General features: G+C 53.0%; 1 protein-coding gene across 3 annotated transcripts in view; it reads left to right on the forward strand.

The window, feature by feature from the left end:
• Nek6 (NIMA related kinase 6) overlaps window positions 1-15562 on the forward strand; it is a 71872-nt gene that overhangs the window by 19038 nt on the left and 37272 nt on the right. The window contains exon 1 of one of the 3 annotated variants that reach the window (XM_013122042.3): window positions 10899-11033. The exons of the other annotated variants lie outside the window; for them this stretch is intronic. The gene's annotated coding sequence lies outside the window, so the exon portion shown is untranslated. Of the gene's footprint in view, window positions 1-10898; window positions 11034-15562 lie in introns of those variants that run through there. 3 annotated transcript variants of the gene reach the window in all.

The following is a 15562-nucleotide window of genomic DNA, read 5'->3' on the forward strand; positions in this document are numbered from 1 at the left end:
CCCAGCTGGGGAGTTTGTCCTGGTGTGGGAGCACCCTGGGAAAGAATATGCGTCACTTTGCTCTCTCTGCTTGCTGCGGGGGAGATGTGGGTGCACTGTTCTCAAAGCACAGGGTGACCCTTGTCCGCTGGGTCATCAGGCCATTAGGGCCACTTGTTTTGAGAGCCCCTCCCTGAACACAAGGCACCTGGACCTGGAGATGCTGGTCCCTCAAGTCTACACATTGTGAAATTTCACAGTTCACTTCTCTTCACAAGAAGGACTGAATCTTTTCCCTTCCCCCCCCATGACCTGGGGCTGTGTCTCCCTGGAACTGGGACACTGCCTGCCAGCAGAGGGCTTTTGCTGGAATCCTCATGGATTCCAACAGGGAGCACACCTTTTTTTCCCCACAGGAGGACATGAGGAGGTCCAGACTCACCCTCCTCGGCCAGGACTGAAAGGAATCTCTGGTGCAGCAGCTTTGTTCCCTGCATGCTGAATCCAGAACCAGGCTAGCCCTAGGCCTGCCAGATACAGGCATCTGCCTCAGTGAGATAAGAAGGCAAGCCTGGCATTGGCGACTTTCTGATGTCAAGTGTCCTTTCTCCTGGCGAATGGTGACAATGGGTGGAGATTTCCCATGCTGGAAAACATTGGCAGCATTATGTCTGTCTTCGAGGGAAGCATTACAGGTCTTTGGACTCCCCTGGGTCCAGACACCAGTGCCATGCTTCCCGCGTGTGGAGCACTGGGGGACAGGGTGGGACCAAGCGGGGTGCCCGTGCCTCTGCCTTGTGGCCAGCCCGGTTTTCCTGGGGCTGTCTTAACAAGTTTCCTCAGAATGAACAGCAAAACATAGTGGACAGGACGCTCACTGATGTAGGGACCTGGTGTCTGGAAGCAAGTTACTGGGGTTGCTTTCTCTTAAAGGACAGTCATGTCTGGCTTCTGGTGAACATTGGGAACCCTGGGATTTTTGAGCTGTAGACCCATCATGGTCTGCCTCTCTTGTCATGAGGTCTGTCTCTGTGTCTCTGTCTGTCTGTATTTCTCTGTGTGTCTGTCTGTATCTGTGTGTGTGTGTGTGTGTGTCTGTCTGTCTGTCTCTGTCTCTGTCTCTGTCTCTGTGTTTCCATTCAGATTTCCCTCATAGAAAGATTCCGTTGGATTAGAGCTTATCCTAATCCTGCACATCTTCAGTTTAATTCAAATATACTTGCAAAAGGCTTATGAATATGTCTCAATTTACAATCCATTTAAGTCCATTATAAATTGAAATGCCTTAATTCAAAGCCGCACTGAGTCTATATAGCCTACTGATGCTTTTCCCTCATCATGTGATTACGGGACTGCTGTAGCCATGGCTGTCTCTGCCTAACCTCCTGAAGACCTCAGACTGTGTATGGCTAGCTTTGAAGCACATTGAAATTAAAAACAGAAAGTTAGCCAGGTGTGGTGACACACGCCTCGGGAGGCAGAGGCAGGCCTATGACTTCGAGGCTAGCATAGTCTATAGAGCACGTTCCAGGACAGCCAAAGCCCCCTCCAAAATTTTTTTGAAAGTTATATTTCTGCAGACCGCTTATTCATTTTGTACTATTACAAATTCACAAAGTCGTTAAGTTTGAAGTATGGTTAAGTAAGACTGCTTGTTTGTTTAAGGTCATATTCTCAGATTCCAGGTAGATGGGATATTTGAGGGAATACCATTCTGCAAGTACAGGGAACATCTGGAATGAGAGGAATCTCAAGCAGATAAGGCCCTGGGGAAGGGAGGGAGAGAGGGAGGACCAGGCTAGGACTGCAGGAGAAGGTCACTCCCTCTACCCTGCATATGGCATGGGCCTGGAGTCCAGCAGGGCAGGGTCCTAACTCCTGAGCCTGTTCACCCTGTGCCTGTGGTAGGTGCCCAGGCCACATTCGCCAGGCTTATCTTTAGCACACGCCATCATTTTAGTCCTTTGGAGGCATCATCTGGGGTAATGGAGGACCTAGGAATTCTCAGAGTTTAGTATCAGCCCTACTGCTGCTCAGGAGGAGGAACTCTCTGGAGAGTGACAAGGGCTGGCCATTCCCCTCCATTCGGGACATTGGCAGCCAGGGAGTGGATAAAGGAAGGGAATCTGGCTTAGTCTGTTCATCAGGGACCCTTATCTCTTTTGACAAAGGCTCTGAGGTCAGGCAGTTCCAGGTATTCCAACCATGCCACCTCCCCGAGAGACCTTGAGCCAGCAAGCACGCACATCCCGAACTCAGACCCTAAGCTTCACCCTGCCTCAGGAAGAGAAACAAGTTTGAGGGTGTGAACCCTTTCTGTCAGCATTGACAGAGCACCGCTCCTCAGGGCCTGCCTGCCGGCAGGGCTCCCTCCCCCCAGATTCCTATAGATGTTTCTTTTCTGTTTTTCCGTGCACATATGAGTGGAGGTCTAACGTGGATGTGTAGCCGTGAGCAGGGGACAGGTCCTTCGGCTTGGAGTGCTCACATGGCCCATTTAGCGGCACACACCAGTACTTGGTGTGCAGGTAGACACAAGGCCCTGTGACTCTGACTTGTTCATGGGACGCCTCTGGTTTGCTGACCCTACTCCACTGCCACCATGGCTTCTGTCCCCAGCACACAGCTGGGTCTTCCTAGTGTCTAAGCCTTTGCACAAGCTGTACCTTCCCCTTTGAACACCCACCCTGCCCTCCTCTCACAGGTACTTCCTGTTTGGAGGAAATACTATGTAGCCCAGGGCCCTCTGCAGGCTCCTGGCCAGTGAAGGCCTGTGTGAGAGGGTAGCGGGCCCTCTTGGCTCCTGGGAGGAGGAGGGAGATGGTGGTGCCTGCAGATGAGCGTTCTAAATGATGATCCCATGTTTCTAGAACCATGACTAGAGCCAGGGAGTTTCCTGAGTGCTCAGCACAGCATTCCCTCTGTAGATCCCAGTATCTGGGGGAACGGGGCCCAGGTGGCTTCTAGATCTTTACTCCAATTGCCCTTGGGCCTAATGAGTGGCTGCCCAGGTCACACCTGCCCCAGTGCCCACTTTTAGAGGCTTCCAGATGCCTATAAAGAGAGCATGTGTGTGCCCAGGGCCCAGAACCTATGTGCTAACCCCCAGAACTTTCCTTGCATTTCCGTTTTTGATGACGGCACCTCTTAATTTTACAGCAGAAGATTCTGTGGGATTCTTCTCACCCTTTTCATAGCTACACTGAGTTTGTGGGTGTGTGTGCATGTATGCCGTGCGTGTGGCGGTCAGGAGGGTGTCAAGCATCCTACTCTGTCACTCTAGGCCTTATTTCTTTGAAATAGTTTCTCTGTACCTGGACCGAGGCAGGTCCTCCTGTGTCTGCACCCCATGGCACCAGGGTTATAGGCATGCATGACCACTCCCATCTTTTTATATGAACACTGGCAGTTAGAACTCAGATTCTCATGTTTGCACGGCAGACATTCCAACCCACTGAGCCATCTCTGTAATCCCCACCCTGAATTTTTGTTGTTGTTTTGGCTTTTTGTTTGTATGTTTTTTCAAGATAGGATTTCTCTGTGTAGTCCTGGCAGTCCTGGAACTTGCTCTTTAGACCAGGCTGACTTCAAATTCAGAGATCTGCCTATCTCTGCCTCCTGAGTGCTGAGACCATCAGCTGCCAGCCCTACTCTGGATTTAGACCTTCCCTTTGTTGTCCCCCAGCTCTGAGTCTGTACCTCTCTGAGCCCCAGTTCCTTTCCTTATGAAGTAGAGACATCAGTGCTAGCCTCGTAGGGGTGAGTTGGTGCGTCCACATGCATGGCCTGTGCATGGCGCCTGGAGGGGCACAAACATGTGACTTAGTGGCTGTTTTTTCCTTACTCAAGAGAGTTAAGGGAAACCAAATTGGCTGGCTGTTTGTTTAAGCTAAAAAATGTTGGAAGAATTTTGTTTGGGAAGACAAGCTTGGGTTTTTGGTCTGAACCATGCTCCCTCTGGGATTGCAAGGTTGAATGTCCAGGCATAGTTTAAAAGCTTGGTGGCCTCCCAAGTCTGAGCCTTCCACATGGATGCTCTGAGGTCACAGTCTTCCGGAATCCCTCACACAGCGGGTCTGCTTGTTGCATCCGGAGTGGCACTTCCATAGAACAGCTATGTCTGACTATGAATAGATGGTTTTTCCCTCTCTCTCTCTTGGACACATGAATGGCAGTCTCCCTCCTGCAGTCCCCGAGGCTGACCTGTGTGTAAAACTCCAAAACAGACATCACAGTAGGGTCATCCATTCCTGTTTGCATGGACATCTCTCAGTGAGACTCAAAGAGACAGGTCGATGGCTGCTGTGACTCAGGGGGCCTCCTGAGGGACTCCTGGGCCCTAGTCTATAAAGGCTGCTAAGCGTACTGAAGAAATTAGACTTCACCAATAAGGAGCAGTCGCCGAGACTGTCTCCAAATTGTGGCTGCTGCCTAATTGGGGCCTTTTGTCACTGTGCAGTGTTCTCTTTGAACAGGAAGAGTGCTAGGACCAGCCAGCACCCACTTCAAGCTGGGGGCTGAGATGTCCGCAGTCGGGGCCGTGCATTGAGGAGTCAGGTGACCTGGCTTCCTCCTAGCTCAGGTAGCTTGCCTTCCTTTTGCAAAATGGAGATAATGGCACACCTGCCTCACAGGGGTACCGAGGGGGATTAAGTTAGTTATCACTCAAGCCCATGGAATTGTACCTGGTACAGAGTCAGTAAACGAGGGTAAACTGAGGCCCCTGGAAGGCCAGGGACCCATTGGTGGTCATGTGGCTGGCCGTGGGGCAGCCAGGGCCGCAGCACATGATCTGTTGTCTCGTGGACACAACCCTTCCTTCCTGCTCAGTCAGACTTTCTCAACTGTCTTCTGCAGAGGAAGTCGCATGACCCTCAGCCACAGGAATTCCAGCATCGGTGCTGGAGTCTCCTTGGCTGGCGGAGGTCTTGCTGCCTGCTATCCAGCTGCTGTTTTCCCATCTCTTCCTTATAATGCTTGGGAGGGTCTCCTCTGTCCTTGCAAATAGAAAAATCAACCTCTTGGCCAACGAGTCTGAAGCCTGGAGTCCCCCCTGTGTGTCCCACCCCCGAGACTGTTGCCTTGTCTGGTCTCTGAGCTGCCCACCCGTGATTGCTACGAAGATAGAGCAGCCACATGGTACCACCCCAAACACAGGTGGCTGTGGACGGTCAGCGTAATTGCTGATTAAACAAAAGCTGGTGACGCATCCTTCTAGGAAATTAGGCATACCCCCAGCAATGCCACCCACTTCCTCTGTCTTGCTGCCTCAAAGGTTATCTTAGTCATCAGCACTTTCCCCACTCTCCAGTGCACTGAGTGCACAGCCGCCTCTCTGAGCTGAGGCTGAGTGCCTGGGGTATCCCCTCTGTGGGCCACCAGGTATCAGGACTGTAGTGACTTCCTTGTTTCTACCGGGCACCCAGCTACAAGCTCTGACAACTCCAGCCTAGGGTGTGAGTCTGACTCTTATGGGGGGACAGTGACCACAGGCTTTCCAAGCGTCAGTCTCTGCTTCTGTGAAAAACATACGTGAATAACCCAGCAACGGTGTGTGGGGCTCTACCATCTTCCTTCCTACCCAAGAGACCCTGGCATACCATTTGTGGAGGTTGAGGGGAGACCTGGCCAGGCCAAGAGGCCTACAGGACACCATTTGTATTGTGTCAGGGGCACTGAGAGTTTAGCCTTTTCATTGAGCCCCAAAAACCCTAGGAGAAAGATGTAAAAGCAAAGGAGCCAGGAGCCCAGACTAGAACCTGAAAGCAACCTAGATGCCCCTCAACTAAAGAGTGGGTAGAGAAAATGTGGTACATTTACACAATGGAAAAAAAAAACCAATGGAATCTTGAAATTCGCAGGTAAATGGATGCATCTAGAAGAAACCATTCTGATGAGGTAACCCAGACACAGAAAGTAAAACGAGCATTCATCCAGTAGCTGATGGAAGCAGAAGCAGAAATCCACAGCTAAACACTGAGCCGAACTCCTGGAATCCAGTTGTAGAGAGGGAGGAGTGATGAGCAAAGAGGTCAAGACCATGCTGGGGAAACCCACAGGAACAGCTGACCTGAGCAAGTGGGAGCTCACAGACCCCAGTCTGACAGCTGGGGAAGACCGAACCAGGCCCCCTGAACGTGGGTGTTAGTTAGGAGGCCTGGGCAGTCTATGGGGCCTCTGGCACTGGAACCAGTATTTATCCCTAGTGCACATTCCCTATGGAGGGATACTCTCTCAGCCTAGATATACAGGAAAGGTTAGGTCCTGCCCTAAATGATGTGGCAGACTTTGATGATCCTCCATGGGAGGCCTCACCCTCCCTGAGGAGTGGATGGGGAACTGATGGGGGAAATGGAAGGACAGGAGGGAGAGGGAACTGGGATTGGTGTCTAAAATGGACTTTTAAATTTTAAATAAAAATTAATCCAAAAAACCCCAAGAATACAATATTGGTTACTCTGAATGTTATGCCTCTGACTCATACTGTTCAATACAAAGAAGGTGCTCAGTGTTAAACAAGTGACGATAGCTGGTTTATTAAACTAGGGAACTCCTGTAATGTGTGGCGGTTGTCTCACACTCAAGGTGTGTGGGAGGCTCGCGCTCTGTATGTATGCACACACACACACACACACACACACACACACACACACGCACGCACGCACGCACGCACGCACGCACGCACGCACGCACGCACGCACAGAGACTGGGGCTCCGAAAGGGAAATAATGTGCTCAAAGTCACACTGTGCAGCAAGGAGTCACAGCTGACTCCTCAGCCCGTGTCCTCTCCCAGGCCCCCAGTGGCCTGCTGGGGCACCCCTTCTGTCCCTAGAGAATGTTTAACAAAGTAGCGTCACTTGATTTATACTATTGCTAATTTCTTCCCATGGTTGAGTCCAGCTGTCTCATAAACTCCCGAAAGACCTACCGAGCCCCTTGAGCCAGGAGTAAGATAGCTCAGCACACCTCCATGCTCCACCCTTGCAGTGCAACACCCTCCATGCCCCCCAAGGCCACCAGGACTACACCTGGGCTCCGAGTATCTATGTCTAGTACCCTCAGGCCCCCACAGTGAGGTTTTGGAATCTGTGTATCACACAAAGACCCGGTGGGTGGATGGACCCAGAGGACAGTCTGCAGTACTACAGTTAGGATATGCAGCGTCCCCAGCCCTCCGTGTGCCGTATTCCTGCCAGGTCCAGAACACAGCCCTGTAACCACCAGGATATAATGGACAATAAAAGTCATGGGGAAATAGTGACTCTCCTAGGACCACAGTAATCCCTGCCGCACGCTGTCTGCCAGAGCCGCTAGACCTGTGATCACGAGAAAGATCGTCATGTAAATATATAGTGTCTGTTATCAGTCCAGGCCAAGATTTATGTATTGAAGTGGTGGGGGAAGGGGCAGCTTAGATTCATCCTGGTAACTTGTGAAATGCTGTCACCAGCTCTTCTGGGTCCCAGCTTCAGGAGGATGAAAAGGGAGCCTGGGTGCATCAGGCCTGGGGACCCTGGGAGAGTGAGGAATGGCTTTCCTGTGAAGGATTGTTTTCACGGAGCGTGTGCTACATGCAGGGATCTGGGGTTTTGTTTGTTTTGTTTTGTTTTGCTTTTTGAGACAGGGTTTCTCTGTGTAGCTCTGGCTGTCCTGAACCTCACTTTGTAGACAGAGATCCTCCTGCCTCTGCCTCCCGAGTGCTGGGATTAAAGCAGGTGCTGCCACTGCCCAGCAGGTTATCTGTTCTTGATTGACCACTGCTTGGCTCTGAAATTCATCCCCACAGTGTCCCAGTGGCCACACATGAGCTCCTGTGTGGGCTTGCGCCACAGCAGGTATTTACCAGCGCGTTCATACAGTCCCACAAGGCAAGTCCTACAGAGGCCCCTGTTTTCAGGAGACAGAACTACAGAGGTGGCTGGGACCCTGGCAGCCTAGGATTTGAACTCCAGACTCCAGAGCCTGGATTGAGCTACTCCCCAGAAGCCTCCTTGATCCCTCCAAACAGCATAGTGAAACACTGGTGTGGTTGTCCAGCCACCACCACCCCAATCTCGCCCCCAGTTTTCTTCTCAGAAGGCAGGCATGCGGCTCACTCAAGGGAAGTTACGGGCCTGAGTTCCCAGCCAAGCTCTGCCTCTCCAGCTGGGACACAGCGGGCCAGGCTGTTTCCTCATCTGTGGGTACAGATGCCTTACAAAGCAGCTTTGTGAACGTGCTTGCTGCCAGTGTCCTCCAGGGGTCCGGCCCAGCCGCTGGCAGTTAGGGGAACTCTGGGTATAGCATTCTCTCCATTCACTGCCACTGTGGTTGTGTTTGGGAGCCCACGGCGAGGGGTGCTGGGGACCCCCACATGGTGGCAGCAGCATGCAGAAAGTGTTCTTGGGCCAGAGAACAGATCCTCTGGCTCTTCCAGGCCTGGAAGAGTTGCTTCCCTCCTGGAAGTAAGCATGGGATTGGATACCAGACTCCCAGGTCAGTTTTAGGGACCCCAGGGGGTCACAAATTCCCCACCACTGTTGTCAAACATTGCACAGAAAGGGTCACCTCAGCCCCATGTTGTAGGTGGGGAAACTGAGACCAGAGACAGCCTTGGTGGGTTCCCAGGTTGTAAGTCCTGGGCCACCATGCTATATATACCACAACTCGGAGCCAGAGTCCCTCAGGTGGAGTTAAAAGTGGCCACGTATTAGAGGCTGGAGAGATAGCCCAGGGGTAAAACCCTTGCCGTGCAGGGAGGCAGACAGAGGACCCCCAGGGCATGAGGAACCCCATGTCAGTGAATGAAATGGAGAGTGGTAGGAGACACTGACTAAAATCTCTGGCCTCCACACGTGTGAACACGCACACAAAATCATGTGTGCCACACCTTCACACACACACAAAACAAAAATGTACCCTTTGAAAAAAATGGCCACATGCTCCAGATCCAATTCATGCCCAGCAAATGTCTGACGAGGAGAGGTGGAGTAGCTGCAGGACTCGTGCTTGTGTAGGCACTGGGTAGCAGGATCAGACTAAGGAGGGAGCTCACTGTGGTTCTCAGGGGGCCCCCATCCAGTTCGTCTGGAACCTTCCTTCTCTGTGAACCAGACTGATGGGGTCATGCAAGAAACAGGTCTTTGACCACCTCCTTCTTGGGAAAATACTGCCCAGGGCCTGGCCTTGGAGTCCAGCCCCTATGGATGGATGGCCTGGGCCCGGCAGCCGTCACCAAACGGCACTAGGCATATGCCTGGCAGGCATCTGGGGCTGGCGGGGAAGGTGTATTGGCAAGTGCAGAGTCTGGCGCGGCGCGGCCTCTAGGGCGTCAGCGCCCACAGCAGTGGGGCGGCGGAGGGGTGCAGTCAGAAGAGGCTCTTGTTCTGGAGAAGGCAAGTGCGGACTGTGGAGAGGCCTGGAGCAGGCCTGGGGACAGTAAATGCTGTCCCCACCCCTTGTAAGAGAACAGAGGACACGTGTGGCACGTGGGAGACCCAGAGCATGAACCCAGCCTGCCTCTGTGCCTTTGAATCCCGTGTCCTCTGCTGGGGACCCTTCTCCCCCAGTCTAGTCCTGCCCACCTGTCTAGCACTGACACTTTGGGGATGGACGGGGAGCGGTGGAAAGAAGCTGTGTGCGACCATCCTTACTTCTTGGGACACTGTTGGACGCTCTTCTGTCCCGTGGCCCCAGTAAGAACAGAGACCTTTTGTCTTTGGCATCCTGGTTTTTCCAGTTGTTGGCATAGTTTCTACGTAGAAGGGGCAGCGAGAAGGGCTTGGAAAGGGGGGAGGGAGACTGGGAACCCTTCAAGGCCTCAATTCCTGGACCTCTGGCCTTGGTTTAGAGAGCAAAGCCCAATGCCCGAGTAAGGGCAGACTCAAGCGCAACAATGATCCCGCTGTTTGGGTGTCTGTTAGGAGCCAGGCCCAGAGCTGAGCACTTTTGACCCCTGAAATGTCATATAGTCCCCTAGCATCCTGGGACAGTAGATGCTGTCCTTGTCCCCATTTAATCTATGACCAGGGCACAGGGCAATCGCAGAGCCAGGGCTCCAAACTAGCGCTGGGGTTTGACAGACCCTCTTTCATGGCCTGCAGATAGGTCTTGCCCAGAGGAAGGGGCAAGCTTTTGTTTTTATTAAAAAATATACCCTTGTGTGTGCTCGTGCATTCTTCGTGAATCCATGTGGGGGGTCAGGAGACCCCTGCAGGTGTCATCCCTTGCATCCATCTTATTTGAAATAGCCTCTTGTTTGCGGCTGCTGGCGGCCTTGACTTCTCTTCTTGCAGGGAGTGCTGGGAGTGTAGACAGGCTTCTGTGTCCAGCTTACTTGGGTTCTAGGAATCTGAACTTAGGTCCTCACACTCTCTCAGTGAGCCTTTCCCCCACTAAACAGTCGGCCCAGCCCAGGAAAGACTAGTCTTTTAAAAGGACAGAGACTTTTATCCTTGGTGGGATGTACCACAGGGGACGAGGGAGAGATTCCCTCTTGGATCCCAGACTGACCCACTGCATCCAGTGTCCAAGTTCTGGGTGACGGATGGAAGAGATGGCCTGGAGGGAAAACCCCTTTGTATAGGGCGTGGCATCAGCTTGGGGGCAGCAGTGTTGTTACAGAGTGTGTGTGTGTGTGTGTGTGTGTGTGTGTGTGTGTGTGTGTGTGTGTGTGTGTGTGTGTTTCCTGGTGGGTAAGATGAGAAGCTGACCAGGCCATCCCAGGAGGACTCTGGTAACATTTTCAACTTCTATGTCATCTGGTGGCCACTGCCACCAGCTTGAACTCCCTGGTAAGCAGGAGCCTCTGTGGGGGCTGTGACAAGTTCCATTCACCATAGAGGTGGCAGTCCCAGCTATTTTTGGAGCACCGCGTAGTGGGGAAGTTTCCTCTTGGTGGTGTCTAAGGACTGGAGTCTTGGGAAGGGGAAGTCCCACAAGCAGACAGAGGGGCCCCACGTCCCTCACCCGCCTCACGGAGAGGCCATTTGGATCCCCAGAGGCTCTGGGGCACCTCCCCAGCCCTCAACCCCCAGCTGAGCAGACCTGCCCTGGAGCTACTCACTTTGGAAGGTACCAGCCCTGCCAGCCCCTGCTATAGGGAACTCCTTCCCCTTTCTTTCTGCTTGTACTCCCGGGGCTTGCCCAGCAAGTGACAGGGCGTCCAGAGGCCTCCAGAGCCTGAACTCAGGGGGTCACCAAACCTAGCTGCGCCTCTGCTATCTGCTGGCAGGCAGCAGCAAGGGAGGGCAGCAGTGTCACTAGCCTGAGAGACCTGTGACACTGCGGGGGGGGGGGGGCCGGGAGGGACACAGCACAGGTGCTAACAGCCAGGATCCTGTTAAGTGGTTCCCAGTCTTTGCTAGAACGCCTAGCAGAGTTGAGGGGACGGGTGGAACGCGTTTCTGTGGGGTGGGAGCTGTAGCCAGGGGTATGCAGGGGCCACTAGGGATAGCTGGCACTCTGCTGGGCCTGAGGGCAAGCTTGGGACAGACCTTGTGGCTGTAGCCCCTTGGAGCTGCTGGGCTGGTGTGTTCCTCCTGCTGTTGGTTGGGTGAATAACTGTGTCTAGCAGTGTCTGAGGAAGGATACGGGATAGATGGGTTTCTACTCTCAAGAATTTCTGCCTCGAAGTGTGTCCTTCCCTAGCCCTGGCTCTCCAGGCTTCCAGGGGTGCCAGTCTCTCCCTTGCAACCTCTGTCAGCCTTTGCCTAACCCTCTTCTGTGCCCACTAAGTCCCAGAGGAGAGTGACTTGGTCTCTACCTTTGAGGGAAGCCATGATCAGACGGAAACTTCATAAAGTACCAGAGCCAAGCCTCCAGTGACACACTGCGGGCAGGAGAGGGAATCCAAGAATTCTGCCTGGAGGAGGTTGTGCAGTTGGGTATTTGGGATGGGGGTGAACTTTGCCAGGAGACCATTCACTTCAGATATAGGAGAACCTGCCAAATTCATTTCTGGGATGAGAGCTCAGCAGGAGTCATTGGAGTGGTGAGTTTCCTAGGAACCTGCGGACCCTGAGGAAATGGATCCTAGCTTCTGGCTCCTGATGATTTCCAAGGATTGCTCCAGGCAAGTGATAGAAATCCCAGACTTTTGGAGTCAGGGCTGGGATCACACAGGTCCCACTGTTTACCAACTTGATAGGTCATCTAACTTCTTTGTGGCTCAGTTTCCTGACCTCTTAAATGGTGTTGAGGCATCCACAGGTGGGGTGTGTGCAGATCTCAGCTTTACCCTGAGCAGTTTAAACCAGGGTCTCCCCACAGAAGAAAGGACAGGTGGTTATAACCCCTTTGTTACCCAGAAGCAGGAACAGAAATGTGACCATGAGTCCTGGGAATCCCACAGCGTGTGGTATGGTTTGTTTTGGATGTTTTGGCTGAGCCTCTCTGCCAGCCAGTGAAAGTTTGATCAGCTCTCATTAGGTCCCTTTTATGCCAGACCTGGGCAAGGTCATGTGTGTGTGTGTGTGTGTAGGGCGTGTCTCTGTGACCACCATGGTCAGCAGAGTAAAGATCTGTGGAAGGAAAGAAGACAGTTTGGTTTGGTACAACTTGGTAGCCAGTGCTGATGCAAACTTTGAGAGTCGGACACCTTGTAGTTTATTTTAGGCATCTTTAAGCAATGCACTATTTGGTGATTTTTTTTTGCGTACAATAAAACTTAAGATGTAACTACATCAAAACTCTGTATAAAGCACATGTGACATCTTCTATAAAGATGGTTTCTGTAGATTGACAGGCTCATGATAAGGGGTCTGGGAGAGGATCCGGTCTGGTCTCATAGCACACAGGTCACCAGGCTATTAACCCATCTGCTCCCAGCCTTCTGGGCAGATTATGTGTCCCTCACTTTGAAGGAACAACCCTGCGTGTTTAACATTCCTGGTTCCCTTGGTGCTTATCTGTGAGTGCAAGGACCTCCATCCCTCCCACAACCTAGCAGCTTGAAGATGGCACTATGGTCAGTTTCTGTTCTTGAAGCCCAGCTTCAGAAGTGGGCATGATGACGGAGGAAGCAGTCTGTGTCCATAAGTGTTGGTGTTAGGCAGAAATCCATGTGCAGCCTGTCATACTGGGACCACCTGGCCACCCTGGAAGGTATGGGTGCCCCTGCATCCTAAGGAACTTTGAGCTCAGGGAGAGAATGACGCTTTCCCAAGATCTCACAACAATTTCTGAGCCCAAGGCAGGTCATAGACCCAACCCTGGTAGGTGAGTGTGACTTTGTGAATTACTGGGTCGTGGATAGATCTTCTGGGTGAAGGCTGCTGTGTGGTGAAGTCTGGGAGGGCTGGGGTGCTATGGAAGGTCAGGGAGGCTCTGTAGTGAAGCTATGGGGGGGTCGCCTGGTGGATGGGAGTGTAGTGGGCAGGCCGGCGCAGGTTGGGCATGGGAACATCTCACTCTGACCTGTGGGCTTCACCTTGGAATCAGGGCAGACTTGTTGGGGTACCTCAGTGGGGAAGAACCCTCGCTGTGTAAGCATGTATCTGAGTTCAGATCCCCAGCACCCACATACTAAGTTTGTCATGACTGTACATGCCATAACATGAGTGGTGGGGGTTTGGGGAGAAGACAGGAGGATTTCTGGGACCTGCTGGCTACCAGCCTAGAGGACTCCTCTGGTCTCTGGACATGTGTACAGAAAAGAGAAGCACTGTGGGGGGCGGGGGCGGGGGGGCCGGCAGGGACTTCTGGGAAGACTTAAGTCTCGAAGGGGGTTTGGGGAGGGAGACTTTGGAGGGCTCTGGGTGGAGCCTTCTTCTTGCTGAGATGGGATTCAGGAAGCGCAGGCTGCTGCCAATTTGAGCATTGTTGGGTGTAGTTATATCTGGGTCTGGAGTACCCCAGAGGGAGCCTAGGTTGGCAGGAGTTAGGTAGATTTAGGTAGAGGTGCCAGGGGCAGGGGTACAAGACAGAGAACAGGCAAGGGAAAGGAAGGGGCGAGGAGAAAGTTCGGGGGAACTCTGTGCAGCCTTGGGCATCACACAGCTCCAGGGAGCTGGTTGCATGGCTCTCGGGTCTCGCTGCCTGAGAAAGGGGCCCACGTACCTCAGTGTGGCCTGACCGTGGAGCTACAGCATCTGAGCATGTGTGTGCTCTGGAGGGCCGGGGTTCGGAAGGGTAAGGGGACACAGGACCAGTCCAGAAACCAGACACCATCTGTCTTTCCCAGAGTAACAGGCTCCCAGAATGCTGGCTCTGACTGCTCCCTGTCATGTAACAAACGAGTCATACCTGCGTACCCAGAGACTAGTGAAGGGGCTGCATGTCTGGGCTAGATTCATTCATTCAGTCTACCTACCCATGCCTGCATCTGCGCCCTCTTCCAAGGCAGTGTAGATGGACCAGGCAGACTGAGCGCCTGTGCCTGTTGCCTGCTGTGTGACCTTGGGCTGTCACTCAACCCGTCTGACTTTCATTTCCTCCTCTGCCTGTGGATTCTGGTAATTGTATGGAATATACATCGTATACACCGTGTCCCTGTCCGGTTCTATGTCAACTGGTCCATGCGGCAGGCGCTCACCAGCTGGAGTTCTTCATCTCACTGCTTTGAGAAGCTGCTCAGGTGGTGCCTGTCCACTCTTTGTGGGCTCATCTTGACAAGGCCCTTTCTGGAGCCTCCGTTTCGCCATCTGCACAGTGAGAGTATTGGTTCCTCATCTCAGGAGATGGTAAATCACCTGTGGGTGTTGGCTAAAGCTGTACTAGCCTTACCCCCCGTGGGTGACAAGGGGCTGGGACGTTCTGTGCTCCCGAACTGGGCCTTTGACCTCCAGCTTTAGGCCGCACCTTGCCCAGTGCCAGCCTGTGACCTCTCTAGGTCAGTTATAGGCTCCAGGAGGTGGGCACTGGGCTTCTGCCATCCCAGCTGTCTGGACATGTGCTCTGGGCAGGGCCCTTACCCCAGCTTTGCTGGTGTAACCCTCACAGAGAGCCCCTGGGAACTGCTGGCCTCCGTGAGGACTGGGAGGCAAGGGCCAGGTGACAGTCCTAGGAGAAAGGCTGCTTGGAACTTAGAGTTGAACCTAGAGCAGCACCCATCCTGCCCTGACTCCTCATTAGTGAGGCTTTGACCAAGCCAGGCAGAGTAGCCACCGTTCACATGAAGGGAGACATGATGTCCCATCTTTGTGACTTGGAGCAAACGTCTGGCCCTGCCTGAGCCACTGCCTCCACGGCTGCCATGTGTAGAGGCAGCTACCCTTCACTTCTCAGTGAGGGTTAGCATAAATAATGCTTACAGCAACCAGAGCTTCTGGCTCCTTCCACGTACCCAGCCCTGTTCCTGCTGTACGTCTTCTAAAATATGCAGTCCACCTAGATTCTAGTAGAGCTCCATCTTATGGTTCACCCATTTCCCATGTGTGGAAACTGAGGCGCTGGTCATAGGAAAATGAGCCAACATTTTAACTCAGCCATGCAGCTCTCTCTCCAGCAGGCCCCTCCTAAGACCTAGACTGTTCCAGGTTCATCTCTGGCTTTTTGTTGCTCTTCACACCAAAACCAGGAGCCTAGGTGAAAGGCCACATGGTGTGTGCATGGTACAGCGCCTCAGAGCCCAGGCACCAGCTCACTTGAGAGGAGAGGTGCTC

The sequence above is a fragment of the Mesocricetus auratus genome, unplaced genomic scaffold, assembly GCF_017639785.1.
Source record: "Mesocricetus auratus isolate SY011 unplaced genomic scaffold, BCM_Maur_2.0 Super-Scaffold_100047, whole genome shotgun sequence".
Classification (NCBI taxonomy): domain Eukaryota; kingdom Metazoa; phylum Chordata; class Mammalia; order Rodentia; family Cricetidae; genus Mesocricetus; species Mesocricetus auratus.